Source organism: Chlorocebus sabaeus, chromosome 2, assembly GCF_047675955.1.
Source record: "Chlorocebus sabaeus isolate Y175 chromosome 2, mChlSab1.0.hap1, whole genome shotgun sequence".
In the NCBI taxonomy this organism is placed as follows: Eukaryota; Metazoa; Chordata; class Mammalia; order Primates; family Cercopithecidae; genus Chlorocebus; species Chlorocebus sabaeus.
Window position 1 is genome coordinate 41,878,917 of NC_132905.1, and position 13,823 is coordinate 41,892,739.

At 46.0% G+C, this 13,823-nt stretch overlaps 1 long non-coding RNA gene across 1 annotated transcript in view; it reads right to left on the bottom strand.

Annotated features, from left to right (window-relative positions):
* Window positions 1–13,250, bottom strand: part of LOC140709406 (uncharacterized) — a 46,156-nt gene extending 32,906 nt beyond the window's left edge. Inside the window, exons 1-2 of the long non-coding RNA XR_012089901.1 lie at window positions 9,506–13,250; window positions 6,801–6,943 (exon numbers count right to left, since the gene is read on the bottom strand). This is a non-coding gene — a long non-coding RNA (uncharacterized lncRNA). The remainder of the gene's footprint in view (window positions 1–6,800; window positions 6,944–9,505) is intronic.
* Window positions 13,251–13,823: the final 573 nt, after the last annotated feature.

Here is a 13,823-nt window from a genome sequence, read left to right on the forward strand (position 1 = left end):
ATGGGTGCTGCTGCCTGGCTGGGGATATAATCATACGGGTGTGGAAAACAGTTCTTGTGTGCTGAGTCCAACTCTTTGGAGTTGGGGGCCTGGGACCAATTGAGTCACAAGCCTCAAGTCTAGGTAGCATCACCTAGTCATCAGAAATGCAGAAGTTTGGGGGAGAAAAAGTCTCAAAAGGCCAATCTTGGGTTCTACAAAAAGAATGCCATCTACAGGAGAAACTGGAGAAGTTGCACATCTTGTGATTTCTGGAAAAATGGCTAGTATTGGTTAACTAGACCTGCATCTTAGCAGAATTCAGTCCCTCTCAAAATCCTAAGCTTGTGGCCTTTCATTAGTTTTACCAACGTGTCTTAGTTTTGGGGAAGAACTATTATCATCTTTGCTTTAAGGTTAAACTGTAAACTAAATTTCTCCCAAAGTTACCTTGGCCTATGCCAAGGAATGATCAAAGAGAGCTTGGAGTTAGAAGCAAGATGGAGTCGACTCTGTCAGATTTCTCTCACTGTCATACTTTTGCAAAGGCAGTTTCACACGTATTTACCATGCAACCCCATAGTCAGACTCACAGGTTGTAACCCAAGAGAAATCATCAAATTGTGCACCTAAAAAGGGTGAGTTTTAATCTGTGCAAATTACACCTCAATAAACTTTAAAAGTAAACAGCCAAGTGATAATCACTAATAATCATTATTTTCTTGGTTCTTTAGATTTAAAATGGTTAACAATTTTAATGGAAGCAGAAATTTCTGCTCATGTTATTAATCAAAGTATTTCCTGCGAGAAAACAAAAGAACTTTTGTCTGAGAAATGCAAGTCCTTTTAAATTGTCAGATCCAGAGAGAGATTAAATGAGACAGCAATCGCATCCTACCCCACTTTGAACTATGTGAACATCTCCTGAAACTGCTTCCTAATGACACAAGTAGCTGTAAATTAACTGAATAATGCCATATCAGACACCATTACCCACACCCTAACAATGTATGGCCCATCACTAATCAATGTTATTTCTGTAAACCAGTGAGAATCCCTGACAAACAACTTTGTATCAGCCCCAGAATCCCTCACAAACAACTTTGCATCAGCCCCTTCCCTGTCCCCTGCTACTTTTTTTTGCCTTTAAAAACCTGCTTGTAACAAATGGAGCTCAGAGCCATGGTTACTTGAGTCTGAGTCTTTCAGGCAGCTCTCCTCACCTTGACTCAAGTACATTCTTTAAATTATATTTTGTGTTTCAGTCTCCTCCTTTTAGCTTGACATAAGAATCAAAATTTGCTCTTACCAAAAAAAAAAAAAAAAGGAAAAGAAACCTCAAAAGTCATTCTCTATTTCACTGTTTTAAATTTTAATCAGAAATTAAAACTGAATGGTCACATAGAATGACAGACTTGATAACTCAAGTTCTCTTCATTGCCTTTACAGACACATTGCAATCATGTTTTATTTAGAACTCAAACCACCTCTGCAAAGATTATGACAGTGACAGAAATCTAGCATGGCCAACTCCATCTTGCTTCTAGCCTCACAGGCTGGCTATCTTCACTCATTCCTGGGTATGGGCCAAGATAACCATGAGAGGAATTTGGTTTATGGTTTAACTTGGAGGCAAGGATAAAAGTCCCTCCCCAAAACTAACTCCATCCTGGCTCAGGGACTGAAACTAATAAAAGGCAGTGAGATGAGCATTACAGGAGAGGCCTGAATTCTGCTCAGATGTCAGCATAGTTCCTATAATCCCTTACTGCTCAGGAGTCATGTGGCCAGAGGTCACAAGATTTGTGATTTCCCCAATTGCTCCTATAGGTAACATTACTATTGTAAAGCCTAAGGTTGGCCTTTTGAGATGTTTTTCAGATATTTTCATTCTGGTCACTGACTGATCCCATCTGAACCCATGACTCAACCTGTCCTGTGGCCCCACCCAGAGGCAGACTCAGTGCATGAAGACCATTTTCCACATCCCTATTAATTAATCCCCAGCTAGTCAGCAGTACTCATTCCCTAGTCCCCTACCTACCAAGTTATCCATAAAAACCCTAGCCTCTGAGTTCTCAGGGAGTCTGAATGGAGTGATGACTCCAGTCCTCCCTCTCAGAGGCTTTGCATCAATTAAACTCTTTCTCTACTGCAATACCATGGCCTCAGTGAATTGGTTTTGTCTGTGCAGTAGGCAGGAAGAACCCATTGGGTGATTACAGAACCAACAGTGTAAACACAGGAATGTGGAGGACCATGGGGTTTGAAGCCATCAACTGCAAAGACACACCGGAGTCAAGCTCAGATAATCCTGCATTGCTGTGAGTGGACCCTCAAAACAAAATCAGATGGCTAAATCTAGGTGTGTGACAGGCTGCCTCTGTAGGTGAGAGTTCTCCAATTAATTGTTCTGTAGAAAATACTTTTTTAAAGAATAAATAATAAATGCCTGCTAATTTGAAGCTTATATATAATATACAAACTGACAACCAAAATGAGTGATTGTGGCATAAGTCTCAAATCATCAAGGCTTTTGAGCCAGCTGGAGGATGTGCCCAGGAGAAAGTCAAGTCACAGAGGCATCTGTGGCTCTTTTATCCAAATAAGTTTCTTTTATCCAAATAGTTTCCAAATAAGGAAGGGAACAGCAGTGAGAGAAATGATTACATATTTGTGAGATTTGAGTTAACACCAAGTAAATCTACATTTTACGTAAGATAAGGTGAACATTTGAAGAAAAAGGGAATGGAGGAAGCAGAGGTCTTGGGGAGGGGTGAAGGAATGATGAGCTTAATCTCATGCTTTGTCTTTGCTCTGTACCTGGGACGGTCAGCTAGCAGTCTTTTGAAAGGCCTAGTTTCTGTTTAACTCTTAGGGAAGAAAACCTAATGGCTGTTCACAAGGGAGGGGTCAGTGAGGTTATATCTGATCTCCCGTCTCATCATGGCCATGAATTCAGCTTCCAGGGTTCCCCTGGGGTTCCATTGGCCAAGAGGGGATCCATTCAGTCAGTTGAGGGAGCTTGGAATTTCTTTATTGCTCAACACAATAAAGGAATTTTTTCAGGAAGCAATATTTTATTACTGACACTGTTTAGTATTGCCAGTGCATAGTCATAATAACAAGCAGAGAGATGTCAGACAGTTTTATTATTGTTGTAAAATTCTCTATAGGCAAGGCCTTCACTGCCTGCACTGGAGATCCCTCCTTGGGGCACCTGTGTCAGTTTCACTGTGACCTACAGCATGGGCACTGACTTTCCCCGCTGCCAAAACCCCAGCCCCCAGCTTGTTGGATGCTCCCTGCTTCTGCCAAGAACCCTCCCCTCTTCCTAGCACTGATGCCCCCATCTCTCTTTGCACCACTTGTTGGGTGAATGTAGCAAGACCAAGTCACAGAGCCCTCAACATCCTTCTGTGGTAACCTGTCAATGAGAGGTACAACACAGACATGTCTGTTGGTTAGTCCAGTAACAGATCTCTCTGATGAAAGGATTTTAGAAGCCAACAGAGCTCCAGTGGGTGGTCTGCCTATGTGGGGGTTCCTCACAGTTTTTCAGTGCCACAAGCACCCACATGTGCATCCACCCTGTAAAACTGATGTGGCGGCTTTCACTTATTAGCTAGGAAGGCACAAGACAGGGAGTCAGAAAGCTGGCCTGGTCACTGTGCCCTTTGAATAAGGCACGGATCCTTTGGACAAATCACATCCCATCTCTGGGTCTCAGTTTCCTCATCTGTAAAATCAGGGGAGCAGACCAGGAGGTCTTTAAGACACTTCCACGCCCCAGGGTTAAATGTCTTGCCATATCTGTTACTCTGAGTTACCTAAGGCAAAATCACTGAGTGAAAATAGGGGAAATTGCCCTGTAGCTAACTTATCTGCTCATTTTTTATCTCAAATGATTGTTTTTACTCAACTGACTGAAGGGACTTGCTGCCTGGTGTTTTTAAATCATGACAATTTTAGAAATAATGAAATTATCTTTGCAAAATTTTGACAGTGAGAGAAATCTGACATAGTTGACACCATCTTGCTTCTAACTCCAAGCTGTCCTTGGTCATTCCTTGGCATAGGCCAAGCTAAGTTTGGAAGGAATTTAGCTTATAGTTTAACCTTAAAACAAGGATGATAATCGTCCTTCCCAAAACTAAACCACCTTTGTAAAACTAATGAAAGGCCACAGTTAGGGTTATAAGGGGGATTAAGATATAGGTGTAGTTAACTAATACCAGTCATTGTTCTAGAGGTCACAAGATTTGCAACTTAATCAATTGCTGCTGCAGATGACATCACTACTGTAGAACTTAAGATTGGTCTTTTGAGATAATTTTCAGATTTTTGCATTCTGGCAACTGACTGACCCCACCCGGAGGTGAACTCATGACTCATGACCCAATCAGTCCTGTGGTCCCCATCCAGAGGCAGACTCCATGAAGGAGGACCATTTTCCACACTCCTGTGATTGCATCCCAGCCAATCAGCAGCACTCATTCCCTAGCCCTCTGCCTCCCAGACTATTCTTGAAAACCCCTGACTCTGAGCCTTCAGAGAGACCTGAGTAAAACCTTCACCTTCCATATGGCTGGCCTGGCATTCATTAAGCTCTTCTTTTCTTCAATACCCTGGTCTCAGTGAGCTGATCTGGTTTGTGCTGTGGCAGGAAGCACCTGTCCGGTGATTACAGTAATACACGAAAGAGGAGAGCCCGGCCTCTGAAGGATGAGATGCTTGAGATTGTTATGCTAATGGATCAAAAATTAAGGAGAATGAGCTCCAGAACAGCTCTGAAGCACCATCCCTGGGCTCTCTGAGCCACCTACTCTATATCCGCTCCCTTCCCACATCTGGTCTTTAAACACCTGCAGGGCAAGTGCCACCCTCTGTGGCCTCCTGAGTTCTGTGAAGACCTCTCCAGAGTCCATCCTTGCCTGCTACCCGGGGCCAGACGTCCCTAAAGAGCCTACTGCCCAGCGCTCAGGGCTGTGAAGATGGTGACCGAGGAGGGGCAGTCCCACCCTGAGGACTGGGAGTGAGTGGGTGTCATCTTCAGGCTTGTCGCGGGTAGCGGGCTGCCATTATCACACCGTCACCTTCGGACGGAAGATAAAGGAGGCGCCCCCAACACAAGGGGTGAGGCAGGCCCTGCAGCCATGGACGCTGAATCCTTCTCCAGGGCACAGAGCAGGATGAGGTGAAGGATGCTGCAGAGGTGCAGAGGTCCCAGGGAAGAAGGCGGAGGAGCAGACGGGGGCGTCTCTCACACTTCCTTCTGTCTGGGTGTGGCCTGAACTCCACATCTCACCTGCCCAGTGACTCGGGGCAGAGGATACGTGGTTTGTGCCCATTTACAGCTTTTCAACCTGCTAATCCTCCATCGGGAAATATTGCTTGTCCACAGAAAGTTGTCTTGCCTCTCGCGAATGTGAAAGACAAGCCACATCAGCTCTGGCACCATTGTGCCACTACAGGTCCCTGCACTGCTCTCTCCTCCGGAGCCCTCAGAGTCAGCTAAGCGCACGCGCGATGCCTGCTCTCCACACCAGGCGGCGCCACCCTCCAACGCAGCCCCGCGCCCCACATGCAGTTCCTCTAAAGATTGACCTACCCGTTTTTGGAAATCTGATGTTTAAGAAATGTGCAATTAAAGATTTCTAACTAGGTACACAATTGTCCATTCTTTCACAAATAACGAAGAGATGACTTTGCGATTTGGGTTTCCACAGCGCCCCACATAGAGAGGGGACTTTCCCGCCCCTCCACGCTCTTGTCCTGAAGGAAATGGGCAGTGCATGTTCTTCTAACTTCCAAATCTGTCAAATGACTGGAAGAGGGACCAAAACCACGAGTTAGATCGGGTGCATGGAGGCTAGCTGGCAGTGCACCAACTAGGGGCTGTTAGGACAAAAGGAAGGCCCTGCTACCAGCATCCTGGTGCCCAAGGGGGAGCGCTAGGAGGTCCCGAGATACCGAAAGGCGGGTTCACAGGGGTATAGACCACTCCCAAAGGAAACTCCCCAGCGCTTAGTCCCTGCACCCCTGAGGGAAGCCGCCCCCAGGCCCTGTTCTAGTCAAAGTTGATCGGCAGCCTATAGGCTGACCCTCGCAGGACGCACCACAGGGAGGGACACAGACAGACCCTCACGGGACCCACCTCGCGGAACCCACCACGCGGGAGGGGCACAGGGCTGGGAGGCAAGGCCCATCTATTGACAGCAAATCAGAGAGGCCCTGGTAGGCTAGCATTGGGCCAAAAATCATCTGATGTGAGATCCTGCATTTGACCTCAAACATCAATTATCCAGAAATGATATGGAAGAGATTCAAATTATCAGCAGTTCCTGTGGAAATGCAGAATACTTTTAACTCCTCAGAAGCTTCCATATGAACCAACATTGACTTGGCTATTAGAACTGTTAGTGGCTATTAGAACTGTTGGCTATTAGAACTGGGGCATCTGCAGAGGCTCCAAGGAATTCTGTGGCTGCCACCAGTCACCTCCCTGCCTCTGCCTCTATCACCTTCACATCGCTAGTATCCATTCCGTCTTCATCTTGCAGTTCATACCTGAGTTTCAAACATGTTTCAACTACCTGCAAGGCCTTTCTGCCTAAGCATCTCACAGACACCTAAAAGTGAACATGGCACCCACTGTCCACCTGCCACAATCATGCCATGACCGTTCCTGTCAAGCCAGCAGCCCAATTCCCATGGCTCCAGATGGCCCCAGCACCAGCACAGCTCCCAGCCTAGATGCTTGAGCGTTGTCTCAAATCTGTCCCTGTTCCTCTTCCTCACTCTCTGCCAACTCCACTTACCATATGGCATCCTCTGCTGACCAGTGACTGCCCGCCCTGGCTCTGGCCTCCAGCATCTCCTGCCATAGCACCCCCTGCCTGGACCACAGCAACAGCCTCCCATTTGGTCTCTTTTCTTCATTTCACTTCCTCTGGTCCATTCACTGAAGAACAAGCAGAATTATTTTTAAAAATGCAATTCCAATTGTTGTCACACCTCTTCTCCACATTCCTCATCTCCTGCAGAGTCAACCCAAATCCTGCAGCAAGGCTTCCACAGACCCTCGCGACCCAGTGCCTGCACTCTCTCCCAACCTGCCTGCCACTCCCAGTCCATGAATGCTGTACATTTGTCCCTACCACGCTGTCAGTAGGCACTATCAATAGGCACTCCCATTTCAGCCCAACCCAGCCCCTTGGTAAGTCTCCACCCCCTCCTAGCAAATGTCAATTCTGTGAGGAGCTCCCCACTCCAAAAGCAATCTTCTCCCCTCCTCTTAAGGTTCTCCAGTGATGGCACTCATCACACTATATATTAATTTCTGCTTACATGTCAGTCTCAGACACAAGACTGAGCAACTTGAGGGCAAGACGATGTCTTGTTTCTGTAACCCCAGCAACAGGCTCAGAGTCTTCAAATGCTTACTAAAGAAGAGTTAGTTAGCTAGTAGTTAGTTAGTTAATGCCTAAATAAATGGTTGGATGGATGGAGGGAGGTTTGGGTAGATGGAGGTTTCAGTGGAGGGAGCTAGGGGAGGGAGTTTTGGGTGGAAGCAGGTTTGCAGGGAGGGAACTGTGGGTGGGTGGGTGGGTGGATGGATGGATGGATGGATGGATGGATGGATGGATGGGTGGATGGATGGATGGGTGGGTGGATGGATGGATGGACGGACGAGTGAGTGGGGTCTACCCTCCATTCCTTTGTATACTACATTGCCCCCTCCTGCTGCACTAACTACGTCTCCATCAGGCATCTTCTCCTGGTGGCTTTTATAGCAGCAGGTGCTGTCTTTCCAAAGCCAGCCCAGGGACCACCAGAGTGCAAACATGCATATGGCAGGCATCTCTAATAAGACCCCAAAGGCAGAGGGAGCTCTGGGGCACAGCAGAGTGCCGCCTCTTGAGCTGCTTATGGGAGCTGTGACCCCAGCTGCTGGAAGAAGAAGGGGGCCTTTCCAGATGGGTATGTGAGCCGCAGAGGAGTCCCTAAAGGAAGTCCTCAGGACCAGAGGAATCATCGTATCACTGTCTCCAGTTGGAAATTACCCTTGGAGGAAATGGGATAGAGGGAATGACACCCAGAAGAGGACAGGCAAAGCAACTTCCCTGAACTTTTCATAGCCTGCAACTGCCAAGCAACCAGTGACACTGGAAGCCATGCTGAATAATGAGCAGGGAGCAGTGACTGTGTGCAGATCTATTATATTGAAAAATGGAAGGGAATTTTATTGACTACTAATTAAAATTTTATCCCCTTTCAGAGCATCTGGCAATACAGCACAAGCACTCATTACACGTACAGGACTCAAAATATATGGACAATCAGTGTATATTTATCCTTTGAGAAATACTCAAAGGACATAATGCCCAGGTCTTGGGAAGCTTCCAGTGATTGGAAGACATTCTAGTGGTGTTTAAATGCCAATATCCAGAACGCCTTCAAAGGTCTGCACTTTTGTAGGTTGTCATTTTGTGCAGTACTATTTACTTATCTCTCATGACTTAAAAGCAAGAGTTACTTGAATTCTGGTTGAAGCTTTATTACAACAGCTATCAAGAGATATTTTTACATTAAGGCCCTTCATTTTGTTGCCTGTTATCTTGAAAAATCAGAAAGGCAATAAGATGCCAGGATAATAGATCTAAAGATGAAATATTTTCTAAGGAACCATTATGATATTATAAGTCAAGTTCCATCTAATTTAATATATGGTTCCGGTTTCTATTGGCCTTGGTTTAATAGTCACTCAAAGTGAAGGAAAATGGATAGAAAGAACAGACAAAGAGAGAAGAAATAGCTGCCATCAGGGTACTAACATGTGGCCATTTTACAGACATAGAAACCAAGATTCGGAGAAATTTTTAAACGGTAGCCCAAGGTCACACAGCTATTGAGTTGTAAGGCCAGAATGCGAGCCTAGACTTACCATATCTCCAAAGTGGGTGAGGAGGAGGATTTGCAAGAAGAAAGCAGTTGCAAAGCCCCCACAGAGCAGCATGGGCCCTGGGGTCTGGCTGAAGCAGAAGGGGTTGTGGGGGCAAGAAGCTTGTCTAACACTACAACCTGCCAGAGAACAAGGCCAGAGGCTCTGCCGTACAGCAGGTGAAACTGACACAGCTCTGACGCTGAAAGGAGACCTTGGAGCTTTGAAAGAGAAAGGCCTCCCTGCCGAGAAGACAACACCTCTGTGGTCTGGGGCTGGAAGTCCCATTGCCTCTGTGGTGGAAAAGTACAAACTGAAAATCCAGGTTAAAGTAGACCTAGATCTGCAGTCTCCAGGCACCTGATAAACACAAACTTACATCCTGCCTGGAGGTATTTTCAACACAAACCACAAAGAATCCCCACAGATAAACTTGAAACACTGGCATCCCAGGTGATGCTGGCACTGCTGGTCAAAGACCACACCAACAGGCACAGCTGACATCACCTCCGAGAGCCTGCTGTGTGCCATACATCATGTGAATTAATTAACAAGTGGGCGTTCACTTAGCCGAGTCCTTACCAGAACTTCAAAGCAGATGATACTCTTCCCACCAGGATATGCTGCCTTAGAGAAGACAGTGTGGTTTGCCATAGCAGGATAAACACAGGCCCTGGAGCCAGAGATCCCAGGGGCGTGTGCAGGCCACTCAGCAGGCAGAGAGTGCTCCACGCCACTCTCTCCAGGTTCTCAAGTGAGCATCTGGCATGAAGGTCATCAGTAAATGTTTAGGGAAGGAAATTAGCCAAATAATTAATGCAAGAATAACATATAACAGACACATATGTAACGTAAGGCTACAGAGACTTGAAACTAAAATGATAAGAAAAACCTATTGTGGCAATGCTAATATCAGACAAGAAGCAGTAATACAGATAAGGGACATTCTAGAATGACAGAAGGTGACAACCAAACAGAAATGCAATGTTCTAAACTTGTGGCATGAAATCACGTGCATCCTAAGCAAAACCTGGCAGAACCAAAAGGAGCAGTAGACAAGTCCATGACCATAGTGGTAGATTCAAACCTCTCTCTATATATAACTGACAGAACAAGAAGGGAAAAATCAGCAGAGATCTAGGAGAAACAACACAATGACTCAGCTTGACCTGAATCCCAACAACTGCAGAGTGTGCATTGCTTCCAAGAGCACTTGGAGCATTCGCAACACTCAACAAAGTTCAAAGGACCAAAGTCATACAGAGGACATACACCATGGAACTAAGCTAGAAATCATTTAAAAATAACTAGAAAATCCCCATATGTTTGGATATTATGCAATACACTTCTAAATAACATGAGTCGATACATCTTTTCAGCCAAATTTCTCTTGTAAGCATTTGTACTAACCTCAACTCTCATGTTTAAGAAATTCCATTTCCCCACATCTCTGTCACTGCTTGATATGGTTTGGCTCAGTGGCCTCACCAAAATGTCATCTCAAATTGTAATCCCTGCTTGTTGAGGGATGGACCTGCTGTTCTGGTGATAGTGAGTGAGTTCTCACAAGATCTGATGGTTTAAAAGTGTGGGATTTTCTCGCTCTCTCTCTTGCCACCTTGTGAAGAAAGTGCCTGCTTCCTCTTTGCCTTCAACTATGACTGTAAGTTTTCTGAGGCTTCCCCAGCCATGCAGAACTGTGAGTCAATTAAACCTCTTTTCTTTATAAATTACCCAGTCTCAGGTATTCCTTATAGCAGTGTGAAAATGGTCTAATACAGGAAATTGGTACCAAAAGTGGGGCACTACTATAAAGATAACCTGAAAATGTGGAAGCAACTTTAGAACTGGGTAATGGGCAGAGGTTGGAATAGTTTGGAGGGCTCAGAAGAAGACAGAATGATGTGGGAAAATTTGGAACTTTCTAGAGACTTGTTTGGACCAAACTGTTGATAGTGATAGGGACAATGAAGTCCAGGCTGAGGTGGTCGCAGGTGGAGATGAGAAACTTATTGGAAACTGGAGCAAAGTTCATTCTTTCTATGCTTTAGTAAAGAGACTGGCAGCATTTTGCTGCTACCCTAGAGATCTGTGGAACTTTGAACTTGAGAGAGAAGATTTAGGGTATATGGCAGAAAACATTTCTAAGCAGCAAAGCATTCAATAAGGGACCTGGCTGATTCTGAAAGCATTTAGTCATACACATTCACACAAAGATGGTTTGAAATTGGAACTTACACTTAAAAGGGAAGCAGAGCCTAAAAGTTTAGAAAATTTGCAGCCTGACCACGTGGTAGAAAAAAAAAAAAAAGAAAAAAAAAAAACATTTTCTGGGTAGAAATTCAAGCTGGCTGCAGAAATTTGCCTAAGTAACAAGGACCTGAATGTTAATAGCCAAGACAATGGGGAAAATGTCTCCAGGGCATTTCAAAGTTCTTCATAGCAGCCCCTCTCATCACAGGCCTGGAGGCCTAGAAGGAAAAAATGGTTTGTGGACAGGCCCCAGGCCCTGCTAATCTGTGCAGCCTTGGGACATGGCATCCCAAGTCCCAGCTGCTCCAGCTCTAGCCATGGCTAAAAGGGGCCAAGGTACACATTGGGCCATGGTTTCAAAAAGTGCAAGCCCGAAGCCTTGGAAACTTCCATGTGGTGTTGGACCTGCAGGTGCACAGAAGACAAGAGTTGAGATTTGGAGCCTCTGCCTATGTTTCAGAGGGTGTACAGAAATGCCTAGATGTCCAGACAGAAGTCTGCTGCAGGGGTGGAGCCCTCATGGAGCACTTCTGCTAGGGCAGTATGGAAGGGAAATTTGGGGTTGGAGCCCCCACAAGGAGTCCCCACTTGAGCACTGCCTAGTGGAGCTGTGAGAAGAGATCTGATGGTTTTATAAGGGGATCCCTACTTCGTTCACTCACTCTTGGCTGTCACCATGTAAGATGTGCCTTTGTTTCTTCTTCAACTTCTGCCATGATTGTAAGTTTCCTGAGGCCTTCCCAGCCATTTGGAACTGTGAGTCAATTAAACCTCTTTTCTTTATAAATGATCTAGTCTTAAGCACACAGTTCTGGAGACTGGGAAGCCATGGCACTGGCATCTTGTGCGGATCTCCCTGCTACAGTTTCACATAGCAGAGGGCATCATGTGGAGACAGTACAAGATTGTGCCAGATCAGGTCTTTCTTCCTTTTCTTATAAAGCCACTGGTCCCATCATGGGGTCCCCACCCAAATGACCTTTTATAACCACAATCACCTCCCAAAGACCCTACCTCCAATAAACATAAGGATTTGGGGACTAAGTTTCCAACACCTGAAGTTTGGGGAACATATTCAAACCATAGCAGTCCCATATCCTGAAAGACTCCTTCTGGCCCAAGTCTCAGGTGTGTGAGTACAGCCAGCCCTGCAGGTGTGAGAAGTTGTTTCCCTGACCCATAATATGGGAAACCCAGGCATGGATGCATGTGTGGTGTCAGGTGAGCTCTACAGGGTCAGATGTAGGAGGGGGTTTTGCTGTGGTGTGTGAGGGCATGTGACATCTCCACAGTGGGATAACCAGATATGGAGTCACAGATGTTCATGTCCCTGGCCCAGCTCCTACCCTCAGGAAACACAGAGTGGGAAGGGAGACAGAAATCACACAGGAAAGGCGATAACAAGGTAGAAGACAGGTGTCCTTAAAGTGTAGGCACAGAGAAGGGTCTAGGGTCATCCATAGGAGAGTTTCTCCCTCTGAAAGAATCAAGGGCATCTGGTAGAGAAGCTGAGCCTCAAAAGGCGTTGGTCAGGAACATGGGGATAGAAGGGAGCAGAAGGCGTGGATGGAGGGAGCATGTGTGCATAGGTGTACAGGTGGGCACACATTAGCATATGTGCTGGTTATCTCCTGCTACAAAATAGATTACCCCAAGCCTATTGGCTTAGCACTCCAAGCATGTACTATCTCACACAGCATCTGAGGGCAGGGGTTGGGTGTGGCTTAGTTGGGTGTTGAGTTTCTGACTTGGGGTCTCTCACAGGTTGGTGGTCAAGGTGCAGCTGGGACTGTGGTCATGGAAGGCTTGACTGAGCAGGAGAACCCACATCCATGGCGACTCACTCACAGAGCTATAGACAGATAATCTCAGCGCCTTGCCTCTTGGACCTCTCTGTACAGTGGTGGATCAGATGGGAACTGATCAGCACATGCTGCAAGGAAGCCTCCTGGCATGGGAAGGAAGGGCTGGAAAGGGAGACAGGGAGTTGTCGTCACTCCCACTCCGAGCCAGAAGTGGTGTCAGCTCCCACCAGCCACACTGGGCACTGAGGAGAGTCCCTGAAGAATCTGGCCCCATTTGTGGAAACATCAGCCCTCAGCTAAAGGCCTCTCTTACTTGTTCCACTAACAATGTTTAAAAGTCAGACCCAAATGGATCCAACCATTTCCAAATAACTTCATTGCATCCCAGAACAAAGCTAAAAAATATTTTAGAAATACATAAGTGCCCAGCACCCAACAAGGTAAAATTCCCAATCTATGACTGCCAATCAAAAATTACCAAGCACATAAAGAAACAGGAAAATATGACCTATAACAAACATCAAAAACTACAAAATACTTAGTGATAAATCTGGGGGAAAAAAGGTGGCGATGACCCATTGATTCTCCTCCCAGGTGTTCTGAGGAAACACACAGGGATGTTCTTCAGGTGTTGTGATAGCATTCAAGACAACCCGCATGCCACCATCTGAAGGAGCGAGTAACTGAATGTCAAAGGCACATAAAAACACTAACAGCTGACTGGGAACAATGGCTCATGCCTGTAATCCCAGCACTTTGGGAAGCTGAGGCAGGTGGATTGCCTGTGCTCAGGAGTTTGAGACCACCCAGGGCAACATGGTGAAACCCCGTCTCTACTAAAA